This window comes from Rhincodon typus, chromosome 4 (assembly GCF_021869965.1).
Source record: "Rhincodon typus isolate 14 chromosome 4, sRhiTyp1.1, whole genome shotgun sequence".
Lineage (NCBI taxonomy): Eukaryota > Metazoa > Chordata > Chondrichthyes > Orectolobiformes > Rhincodontidae > Rhincodon > Rhincodon typus.
Window position 1 is genome coordinate 52,493,955 of NC_063335.1, and position 12,905 is coordinate 52,506,859.

A 12,905-nucleotide genomic window follows, 5' to 3' on the forward strand; every position below is an offset into this window, starting at 1 on the left:
ATTGTTCTTGGAAACTGTCCTGAATATATTCTATTAAATATCGCTCATGGCTCTCTCCTACAATCTGACTATTCTAATCTACATGAAAATTAAAGTCACCCATGATTACTATACTGTGTTTGTTACATCCCCTCATTATTTCTTGATTTAATCTCTGTCCCATCATATAGCTACTATTAGAGTGCATATAGGCTACTCCTATCTGTCTCTTTTTCCACTTCTAACTTACTTCTACCCATATGGATTCTGTGTCTTTCAATGCAAGATAATTTCTTGCTATTGTACTTATTCCATCCCAAACTAACAATGCTCTCCCACTACTTTCATTTCTGCCTATCCATTTGAAACGTCACATGCCACTGAATATTTCGTTCCCATCTTTGACCTCCTTGTAACCATAGATTGGAAATAGCTTTTGAGTTTATCAAAATCTTAGCTGAAGCTGCATGTGTGAAACTGCTGCTCTTAAAGAAGGGAGATAGTTTTGAACTGGTAACAAATAGGTTATCTCAGTGCAACAAGTTTAGTTTTCTGATTTCAGAATAAAAATGTTTAGCTGACACCCTGAAGGGGTTATTTGAAGCCGAGAGAGCCATGAAGGTCAGTTGTAGGAAGACTCAAGAAACAGGCAGTCAGATTCTCAAGATTGCAAATTGAACCCATTGTAAGGTCAAGCCCTTTAGTTGTGATAGAGAAGCTGATTCTCTTTGGTGTGAGTACTGCAACGGGTTGCTGTGGACATTATTAGGATTGTGTATTACTGTATGTTTTAAAATCTTTAAACTAGTATTATTTGTAGATGGTTTGGTTTATTCAATTTTATTTCTTATTTATTTTGAGTAATAAACTTCTGTTTTATTGCATAAACCAAATCCGTATTGCTTGCTTGTGATTCAGTGAGAAACGACCTCATGAAAACCAAAAACACCGAAAAATGATCTATCAAGCCAGTCTGTGACATCTATCAATCTGTGATCTGACTTGTCCGATAATAACACCAGCTAGGATCATAGCAATCTTATCTTCTATAATCCAGGTTGCCATTTAAGTATGCTTTATTAATCAGCAGAGAGGCTTACAGCAACTGAAATGGATTGCAGTTTACTCTTAGAAACCATTTAAACTCACTGAACTAATTGGCTGATTTTTTTTGAATGTTGCAGTGTTTAAAAATTAACAGCTTATTTTTCCTTACACTGGTGTATTTTAAATTGACCATTCTACACTGATGGTCTTCAGGTGCAATACATTTCTATGTTGTCTTAGCTGATTCCAATCAGATTGAGGTAAATTCAGTGAAATGGGTCTGACTCTTGATCCTAAAACTGACAACAGACAAAAATCAAAATGTAGGCCAGTGTTCCTGCTTCTAATCATTATTATGTAAACCCTTCTGGGAATTATGTTGTGTCTGAATTCATCAGGATTGTATCAGGTCTTTACTTTTTAAGATTTTGTCCTACTCTCTATGCAGGCTAACTTTATTTTGTTTTCTTCAATGGTTACATTGAGGAAGCTCAGGAACAAAAAGAAAGTCAGAAGAATTTATATTAAACATTGTTACAAACATGTTATGTATCTAAGTGTATAAAAATAACGAACTTAGCAGTGCAAAACCCCAAGCCTGAATTGGTGTACTTCCTCCGACCACTGCTCATGTCAGGGACCTATCTTTGCCAGTCCTGAAAGCTGTCCCTTCCATATTGCAATGAGGCTTCTAAAGTCACTTCAGATCCAAGCTGCAAAATTAAACATAAATTTGCTAATTGTTGGCTTAATGCTTCAATCTGGCAATTTTCCAATTTTTGTTGTTTCACGATGCCGGCGCACAAATGACCATTTCATTTTCCCCATTGAAGGCATTTGAGAAAGACAACTCCTTAGTAATCAAGTACCAAGATGATAGTTGACGTAATAAAAGAAATGGAAAAGAGCTCCTGAGCTGAGGAAAGCAAAAGCACATTCCACAAAGTAAGTGGAGCCTTTGCTCATCCAGAAGACAGCACCTCTGATTGCATAGCACTGTCTCAGTGTTTCAATGAACTGTCTACCTGCATTATTGGCTCAAGTATAATGCTAAAAGCTTGCAACATTCTGATCCAATTGTAAGAGAGCTAATACTTACCCAAGTCTAGTTGTTGGTACGATTTAGAGTCCATTATTAGAGATGAGACTATGGCGTACTTGGAAGTAAATGGTAAAAAAGGACTGAGTAAGCATAGCTTTCTCAAGGGGCGGTCATGCCTGACAAATGTGTTGGAATTCTTTGAGGAAGTGAAAAACAAGTTGACAAAGGAGAGCCAGTGGACATGATCTATTTGGATTTCCAGAAGGCCTTTGACAAGGTGCTGCACAGGAGGCTGTGAAATAAGATATTAGCCCATGGTGTTAGGAGTAAGATACTGGCATTGATAGGAGATTGGCTGACTGGTAGAAGTCACAGAGTAGGGATAAAAGGGTCTTTTTCACAATGGCAGCCAGTGACTGGTGGAGCTCCTCAGAGGTCAGTGTCTGGACCACAACTGTTCACATTATACATTAGAGATCCTGACGAAGGAACTTGAGGGCATTATTGCTATGTTTGCTGATGACACAAAGATACGTAGAGGGACAGGCAATGTTGAGGAGGTGTGGAGGCTGTAAAAGGACTTGGACAGTCTACGAGATTGGGCAAAGGAGTGCCAGATGGAACACAATGTAGGAAAACGTGAGGCTATGCACTTTGGTCAGAAGAATAGAGGCATAGACTATTTTCTAAATGGGGAAAGGCTTTGGAAATTTGAAACACAAGAGACTTAGGAATCCTAGTTTAGGATTTTCTTAAGGCTAACATGTAGTTTTAGTCAGTAGTTGAGGACAAAAATGCAATGTTAGCAATCATTTTAAGGTGGCTAGATTACAAGAGCAGAGATGTACTGCTGAGGCTGTATAAAGATCTGCCAAACCACGTTTGGAATATCGTGAGTGGTTTTTGGCCCCGTATCTAAGAGAGGATGTACTGACATTGGAAGGGGTCTAGTGGAGATTTACAAGAATGATCCCAGGAATGAAGGGCTTATCAATATCAGGAGTGGTTAAGGATTCTAGGTCTGTACTTGATGGAGTTTAAAAGGATGAAGGCAATCTGATTGAAACTTACAGAACACAGACTCCTGGATAGAGTGGATGTGGAGAATATGTTTGCACCAATAGGAGTGACTAGGACCTGACAGCACTGCCTCAAAGTGAAAAGATGACTCTTTAGAACTGAGATGAGGAGGAATTTCCTCAGCCAGAGGGTAGTGAAACTGTGGACTCATTGCTGCAGAAGACTGTGGAGGCCAAATCATTGGAAGTATTTAAGACAAGGATAAATAGGTTCTTGATTAGTAAGGGGATCAAGGGTTATGGGAAGAAGGCAGGAAAATGGGGTTGAGAAATATATTAGCCATGATCGAATGGTAGAACAGACTTGATAGGCCAAATGGCCTAAAATTCTACTTCTGTCTTATGGTCTTCAGCTACTAACAAAAACATTCTGTAAATTCTGAATAGGAGCTTCAGAAAAGAAGAGTTGTAACAGTGTCTCAAATCTCATTGATGAGAAGCACGTGGAAAATTGGCAGGGACAAAATATAAGTGGTAATGAATCAGCATCCTGTTGTAGATTCAAATTTCTTTTCCATTGGTTTTAGGTGTGAACTCATTCACACCCACACCCAAGAATCCCTGCCAACATTAAGAATGCCCTCAAGTCAGAGCAATGTTCGCTGGTGGGGAATGTAGAGAGTGAAGAGAGGTACTCACTGATTTTGATAGCAAATGTTGACACATGCATTTACCCCTCAAACCATGACAGTAAAGAAGGAATACTGCTTGATCTTAATGCTGTATAAAGAAGAACAGAGAGCTCTCTCAAGGCATAAAGCCAACATTCTTCCTCATTCATTAAGAAATAAATGTAGATAAGAATGGCCATTCATCTCACTTCTGTTTTTGGAACCTCATTACATGCAAAGAAGCTCCTACACTTAAACATTCTTAATTCTTTGTGAGTAAAGTGTTATGAGATTTGTCGTTGCTGTGCTAAGGTGTTTTGCAAGATTTTATTTTCTGAGAAAAACATCCCTTCTTTACTCTGATAGCTTCATTATAGCTGGAACAAAAGCTGAAAAAAATCCCAGTGTACAATCATACACTTGATCAGAAAAATGACATTACAGTTCTCCATTTGCTTTTAGAGTAATAACAAGGCTTGAATATAAGAAAACCCAGTAATAAAAAAAAAAGATCAACGTCTCTAACACTGTTTGGTGGAAAGTATACAATTAGAGGATAAGAAGTGTTAAGGGGAAAGATGTGGAAGCATGCATCAATGCAAACTAATAAAATCAAATGTTTTTAAGTCATCTTTTAAGGCTGTAATGGAGGGAACATAAGGACGACAAAGTCTTTTTAATATAAATAATGCCCTGCAGAGAATAGCAAAAAGGCTCCAGGACAGCTTAAAGACAGCTAGAGAAGCAATACTAATATCTGCAAGCTAAGGATCTTATGTAGGTAATAAAACAAAGGCACATTCTCTGCTCCTATGATGCTGCTTGACCTGCTGTGTTCATCCAGCCCTGCACCTTGTTGTCTCGGATTCTCCAGCATCTGCAGTTCCTACTATCTCACATTCAATATATCCTACTCTTCTTGAATTTTAAGTGCAGTTATAGCTGGTCTTTTCAGTGCCTCAATTACAAAGCCTTGCTGATGCAAAATCTCTTGTAATTCAAAGACTAACAAAAACCTTTTATTAGCTCCCTGAGTGATCAGTGGGTTACATCTCCTCAAATAAATCAAATAAACCACACCAATCTCTTACTGAAGGAGTGCATTAGCAAGAGGCATTTGTAAGCCAGGGAGTGATATTTTGGGCCATATCACATTTCTTTTTGAGGAACACGGCTCCATATTTAGTGATATTAGAGGTAAAAAGTTAATAAGACTGCCAATCCCTCAATGGAACTTTTAGCTAACTGTGTGTGGAATTTGAAATAGAGTTGGCAAGAACAATTAATATAAAAGGTTAGACTCAACTACCTGCTCCTTTTCCAAACCTTGATTTTGGTAACAATAGATAGCCACCTAATTCTGTAAGGCAATCTTAATTGGATGTGAATCATGTATAGAATATGAATCAGTAGGTCTAAAATAGCATTTTTCCCCAGAGCTGGTCACAAAACATAAGCATGACAACTCAAGGAGTCCCACAAGAAGATCTCTTACGGGTCACCAGAAGCTGCAGCATCTCCCTCTGAGGCCCTCAACACCAATTTGCCCATACACAGAGCTTGCTGAAATGTACTCATCTTCCAGCTGCCTCTTTCCAAACCATGTGTACAAGTGGTCAGTTGAATGTGAATAAAGCCTGGTAATTTACATTTAGGTGGCAAATTGATGGCAGAACTCTATCTTACTCTACCATCCCATGCCTGAAAGCATGGCCAGTTAGATTCTATTGTTTAAAACATTCTTCAATGATATGAAGTGTCTAAAAAAAAATCACATAATAACCAAATCTATATCATTTTATCAACACCGATTGTACCTTATGGAGACAGTATGATAATTATTTAAAAAAAAAATTAGCAACTAATAGTACACAGCAGAACTTGCAGAAGTTTTGGGGGATTCATCCCTATTGATGTAAAATGTCATACAAATTTAGAAAGTCTAAATGGGAGCAGATACGATAGGATTTTAATCACACTATTATTGAAGAAGTGTCAGTGAACTTGGAACATTAACTCTGTTTTCTCTCCACAGATGTTGCCAGGCCTGCTGAATTTCTCCAGCAATTTCAGTTTTTGTTTCAAATAATTGAATGAATTGACTCTGGAACGATATTCAGCCCCTTCGCTATTTCACTAATAAAGTGCTGAGCCAGAAGATCCTTTGAAAACTTTCACTTAATGTCCTTAGGTGGTCACCTAATGGCCACCTAATTGCCTCACTTCACCACATCTCAGCTTGAGAGGTGTGGGTCTCTATTTGTTCCAATCTGGGGCATTTGAAGTCATGGATATGGCAAGTGAGGTGGCAACCCTTTGCCTTGTCTCAAACCCGCTGAACCCCTTCTCATGATCCCCAATCACAGTAAATAAATGAAAAGGACATACCTTGTCACCATCTAATGCCTTAAAGAATAGGCCTCGATCAGTGGTCTTTAGGACCCAGAAGCTCCAGCCTCTGATTTGCCACTTCTGGCAAGCCAGAATGCCAATACCGTGGTCTGTGATAGGTTGAGAATTTCACTGAAACTCATTGGTCAGCTTTTAACAAGCAACCTAATGTCCAATCTAGCCATCCTTCTCAGGGTAGGGGTGGTAAGTTTGGTCAACACAAAGCCTGCACTCAACACTTAGACTGCAAAAGGGAAATTCTTAGCCTCAATGTCACAATATTCACAGTCCCACAGGGACACATTTTAAAATTTGAAGCCTCTCCTCAATTCACAAACAAAATAATCTTTATCAAGTTCTTCAAATGACATGATATCAAGGATATGAAGAAATTAGGCTTTTTAGCAGCATTTGGTTTGTCCCCAGGAGGCAATATTGCACTATCAAGTGCCATCATTGCCAGAAAGTACCTTCTAAACCCATTACTACTACCATCTAGAAGGACAAGCGCAGCAGATACATGGGAACTCACCACTTGCAAGCTCCCCTCCAAACCACTCACCATCCTGACTTGGAAATATTTTGCCATTCCTTCAGTGTTGCTGGGTAGAGATCCTGGATCCTGTATTGTGGGTCTAACCAAAGTGAGTGAACTGCAGCAGTTTAAGATGGCAGCTCACCATCACCCTCTCAAGGCAACTAGGGATGGCAATCATTACTGGCCCAGTCAGCGATGCCCACATGACATGAACGAATAAAACAAATGATGCTCTGCATTTTGGGTTTTAAGCTTTGGAAGCACTATTTAACTCTATGGCTACTCCACAAATCTTTTACCAGAATATTGGCTCATCACAATAAATAAATGTATTGTTTATGACCCAACATCTTCTGGAAAATTTAAGATGACAGCTCTATGCACAAGTTGGTTGTAATGTTAGGTGCTATTTCCATTAATGCATTCTATGAAGGGCAAATACTACAGGTAAAATTTCTCCTCAACACACAGGCTCCATCTTTAAAATAATTGTCAATATTTCTTTACATCCCTACAATGATGTGACAAATATGAAACTTCTTGACATTCCAGTTATATTTTCCAAAACTGTGATATGTTCAAGGATATAACTGACCCAAATGGAAGAATCATGAAATATATTTCAAATCCATCCTATTATTTGTGTTCAGTTTGGAAATGCTTGAAGAAACATCTTTAAAGCACCGTAACACTACATTTTTAGACATCATAATAGGACATCTTATGATATAGACACACTGAATGCAGAATAATACATATTATTTGGAGAAACACATTGACTAGTAAAATTCATAGCAGAGTTGCTGTAAAAATGGTAAGGTTTAAATATCTGAGAGTTTGGGAAGACAATTATGTTTTCTTCTTACCCTACAGAATCAACAAGAACTAAACATAAATGTTGCTTCTGATTCCTTTAGCTTTATGCCTAACTATGGATTAACGTCTATTGTTAACCAAGTTTGGGCGTTAAGTTAAGATCAAAAGATAGACAAGGAGCATACCTACATAAAACTGGTCTAATGAGAAGAAAGTCATTGCAAAACCCATCGTGAAAGGTCCTCTAGATTCAATAGGGTATAAATGATATTTATTTGTCAAGCAACAATATGATATCATGTGTCAAGAGACAGGGCAATATTTTAAAATGAAAAGTCTGAAACGTAAACTCTTTTTGTTTGCGCAAGTGCTGGCAGACCTGGAAAAGCATTTTTAACGTTTTCTGTTCTCATTGAAAAGCATGCAATTACATTGCACAGTTTAACAGCATTCCCTGAGGGATGAGTCTTCAAAAGGCAATTAAGTTCCATGGAGCATATACTGGAAATCTGAAATAAAAACTGGAAGGTGCTGGAAATACTTGAAATGTATGGCAACATTTCTGGGAGGAGGAAGACTTCCTCCATGCAGGTGAATAGGTTTGTATGAGGTTAAATCTTGCTCATTGATTCAGGTTAATGGTCTTTATCAACATTTGGAAAAATTAGTAACACCATCGTTTTTATACAAGGCAGGGACTTGATGAATTTGAAGAAAGAAGAAAAGCAAATGTATATGAAAGGGTAAAAGCTAGAGAGATTAAATGACAAAGCAACAACAGCATAAGGGAAAAGGAGAAGGGAACAGTAAAAGTGAAAAACAGGAGATTTGTCAAGAAGAGATAACCGGGAAAAGCAAAATTATCACTGACAGTTGTTGTCCAACAAAATAAACCTTGATAGAAATAAAATGTTGGTAGAAGTTATGATCTACTCCCCTACAAATATAATCAATGTGAATATATCATCTAATATCAATTTACTGATTCAAACCCTATCTATTTCATTTAATTATCTCTAAGAAATACTTCAGGTGAAGTAACATGTGAGTTGTTACAAATGAATACATGAACACAGGACCATGCATAAATAGATAATTCCATCATTGTCCATCAAGTCAATCCAAATTCCATTTAAATGGCATCAGATTTCTTGACCCTTGTCGTGTAGAGTGATGAGTGACACAGAAGCAAGGGTCAGGTAAAGGAATTGTTGACCTGTTACTCACTTCTGCTGTATTACCCCAGAACTTTCAGTGGTGTGTCAATGAAATAGAGGGCAGCATGTGCAAGTAGCTCGATTATGAGATGTTGATGAGGCAGAGGGACATTCCTTGCTTTTCTGGTGCAGGTACAGAGTGGGACTTTCTGTTGCACTGTGAACATCACAGCGAGATGGCAATTGACTTCTGCTGGGAATCTATTTCGTGAAGCTTCAAACAAGATCAAAGCTTAATTCAATACAGCTACTCAACTATTGTTGAAAGTTTCTAGGTAAAGATTGTAAAGATATTAGCTTAAATACACATACAAAGATATAAAGTAAGTAAGGACACAGATTATATATGACGATGAAAATGAGCTCAGCCTCTAATGTCATTGCATGCTTCGTTTGCTTAAAGTTACTCTTTCTGAAGTGAAGGGATTAAAACTTGGGAGTCAGATTCAGTAGTTATGGTGACTTTTGTTGATGAACATACACATTTTTCCTTTGTACGTGGACTCAATAGCAGACCAGGTCCAGGGAGCAGTAAGTGAAGGCTTCATTATTTTACTTATGTGACACTGGATGTTCTGACTCTTGGTAACTTGGTTCAGTACAGAAGCCCCTTAGCTCATTTGTCTTGGATACCTTCCTCTGTCTCTCTGTCCAGAAGCAGTTTCTGTTTCAAAATATCTCTCATGGCATCTTTTATCACAATCAAACAAAATAGTGCCAAATGTCAACTTTGATGACTTATTGTTCCACGAAGCAAAGTAAATTGTGCATCGGAAGAAGGGTCACTGGATATGAAACATTGACTCTACTTTCTTTCTGCAGATGCCGCCAGACCTACTGAGTTTCTTCAGCAATTTCTATTTTTTTTCTGGAAATACCCCTCTTGTCTCCTGATCAACATTACGGAAGTTTTGTGTCCTCACACCTTTTGAGGCTTCGATGGACAGTCCTGAAATCCTTTAATTATTTCATGACTCTCTTAATGTAACAAAGTCTAATTGGTTGCTTTTGGCTACAGCTGGATCTGCAGCATAAATCATGGGCCTCTTTGGGGGTCATTTGGTATAACTCTTTATGACAATTTCAAAGGCAGATTAGCTTCCTTTACTAGATAAATAACATTGTAGCTGAATGTTCAGACCTCTAACCCAGACAATACTGATGGAACAAGGCTGATCACTTAAAAGGTAGAGAATTGGTAATGATATCTTCAGGGAAAGAGTCTCAGCATGGCACTCAAACAAAGCCCTTGCAAAACAAAGGGCTCCTGGATGTATCCTCCCTGCATTCTCTTCCCTCTCTTCTTCATTGTTCTCCTCCTCTTCCTGAGGTAGCAGGGGATGTACCCTCTGAAAAGCAAGGTTGTATATTATGAAGAGATAACATAGTGTGGAGCTGGAGGAACACAGCAGGCCAGGCAGCATCAGAGGCACAGGAAGAAGAGTCCCAACCAGAATATCAGCTTTTCTGTTCCTCTGATATTGCCTGACTTGCTGTGTTCCTCCAGCTCCACACTGTGTTATCTCAGACTCCAGCATCGGCAGTTCTTGCTATCTCTTGTATATTATGAAGTTAAGTTTTGGGCCCCAGTTATATTCTCTTTGCAAAAGAAAATTGAACCAACTATCAAGGGGCAGGATCCAATTATTTTCAGTTTCTATGTACTTAAAGAGATGAACTTTCTAAATTCTTGTTAAATTGTGTGATTTAATTATTATTCAACACAAAGCTCTTTCTATCTGACGATAGGATGTGGTACTACTTTAGTTGTCATGTTACTCCTTTCAGTTTGGGGGTATTGTTATTTTACTTGAACATTTATACAATCAAACATTATGTCAATTAATACATTGAAAACCCATAAAATCATCAATCATGCCAAGCGGCTCTATCAATTTTTTTCTAAGCAAAGTTTGTGAACTTGCCAAATGCCTGCTTCAAAGAATAACTTTTCCTCCTTTCCCTTGAAGTCCTGTAATAATGAACCTGTTATTGACTCCCACTTGGATTATCCATTGTTTTAGACTGTCTTGCTCTTCCATCTGTGGGATGAATTAGTGCATTGAAACAATGTCATGATGCTGTGCACTTCTGGAAACACACAGTATATTGAACAGCTTCAAAGAGAGAAAGACGGATAGCATTTCAGGTCAATCTGATATGGCTCATATGCAAGATTTGTTTAAGGATGTTGCGCTTTTATGTAATAAGGAGCTAAAACAATTTTGTACAAAGCAGATATAATGGGGCAAATAGCTGTCATCAACCTGCCTGATATTAGCTTGAATGTGTACCATGGTGCTATGTGTTTATTGCATCAGTAGCTAAAAATAAGATAAAAGTGATCAAGTGTCCAAGATGCATACATTTTATCAATAAGGTCGGGAATACTCATGAGATCAGAAATGCAAAAGGTCATTTTATGAAGAACAGGCTTTGAGGAAGTGTAAAATTCTAAACAACTAACAGTCATGCATCAAAGGTGTTGCATCCAATACTGTGACCTCAGGGGTGCCAAACATCAGATTATCACACCTAGGATTGTCACACTTCACAGCATCACACCCAACAGCCTCATACCTTAAAAGTGTTACATTTCACATGTGTCACACCTTTCAACATTCCACCTCAGAACGTGGCCACTTCATAGCATCACACTTCTGAAATTTTTAACTCTAAACAAGCTACTTATCTGTTATGTTGCAAAATTTCTGATTCAAAGGGAAGAAGTGAATGTATGAATAGTGAATGAAGAGACAGAAACAAAATGAAACTAAGCCTTTATTTATAAATGTTACAATCAGACAGCAGCAGGTGACTCAAGTTGGATGAATCATGTCACTTAACTAGTGCCTTCAAATTAACACGTGCGTTTGTGTGTGAGTGTGAGAGTGTGTGAGTACATTTATGCATGTGCATTTGGGAATTAAAGGGATTTGCAGTCATTTTCTTCTGGAGCACTGGTGCACAGACAGTTATATGAAAAAGGTATGGAGGTTTTCTAAACAAATAATTGGCACTACTGATGAAAAAATAGCGGTAATAAAGCATTCTATTTCTTCAACAAAAGCAGAAAATGCTTTCATGAATTTTATTTCTCTCTCTACAGATGCTGCCAGACGTGCCAAGTTTCTCCAGTGCTTCCTTTTCACCTTTCAAATTTCTAACATCCGGAGTATTTTACTTTTATATTTTATCTCTTCAATGTTTCATGCAGCATAAACTGATTAATAAAATCTTGGAGAAATTGGTTTTATTTGAAATAGAGCTTTACAGTGTTATCAGCTGAGTGGGAAATGTCCATGAGGCCTGGACTGTGGTGGATAGTTTCAACTTGAATCATTTGAAATATGACAACTGAAAAACATCCTTATGCAATCTTACTCTAATGACTACTTCAGCAAGAACTACAAATCCATTGTTTGAGGCATGGGAGAAAGATTTACTGATTTTCATCCATTGACACAGTTTGTGTGCAAATAAGGCATGAGACAGGATGTTATGGATTTCCTGGCCCATAACATTTGTTATGGGATTGAGCTTATTTGATCATTTGCGTTTTTATTTTCGACTCCACAGAAACAATTCCGTCCATTGTTTGGACGACCTGGTGCAGAAATAAACATGATGAAACTGGAGCAACGGCACACGTACTGTCACAGACACATCATTGTTACTGCTATGGGACTGACACTAATCAGTTCAATTGATTTGCAGAAGAAAGAGTTGGGAAAGCTAACTGATATGGGTGAGTGTGACTGGCAGTTGCCCCCTGCAACAGAGGGTCTCTTATCACTGTTAAAGTGCCAGTGATACAGCAGGAATTTCTTAGTTGGTCAACTACATGGCTGAAATGCAATTTTGGTTGGAGAGCTATCCACCACATTCCCAGCTGCTGACAAGATGCCATGGCAGCAGTAAGGCTACAAACATGCCACTGTACCTCCCTGACTCATTTCACACCACCACCCCACCTCACTCACTGATCCACTCCCTGGCAGCCGACTCTCACTGCTTCTATCTGAAAACTCCCAGTCAGCCTCTGCTACCAACTCTTAATAGGCCAACAACTACTTTAACCAACTACCCACTTCCGAGACAATACAGCCCAGGAGAATTACGAATAACTGGCAGAGACACTATTTTTAATACCTGCCTGCCTCCTCTTCTATCCCTGGTGGGACC

At 38.4% G+C, this 12,905-nt stretch overlaps 1 long non-coding RNA gene across 1 annotated transcript in view; it reads right to left on the reverse strand.

The window, feature by feature from the left end:
• The window catches only part of LOC125483002, a 29,771-nt gene extending 23,531 nt beyond the window's left edge, over positions 1-6,240 (reverse strand). Inside the window, exon 1 of the long non-coding RNA XR_007261998.1 lies at positions 6,147-6,240. This is a non-coding gene — a long non-coding RNA (uncharacterized LOC125483002). The remainder of the gene's footprint in view (positions 1-6,146) is intronic.
• Positions 6,241-12,905: the final 6,665 nt, after the last annotated feature.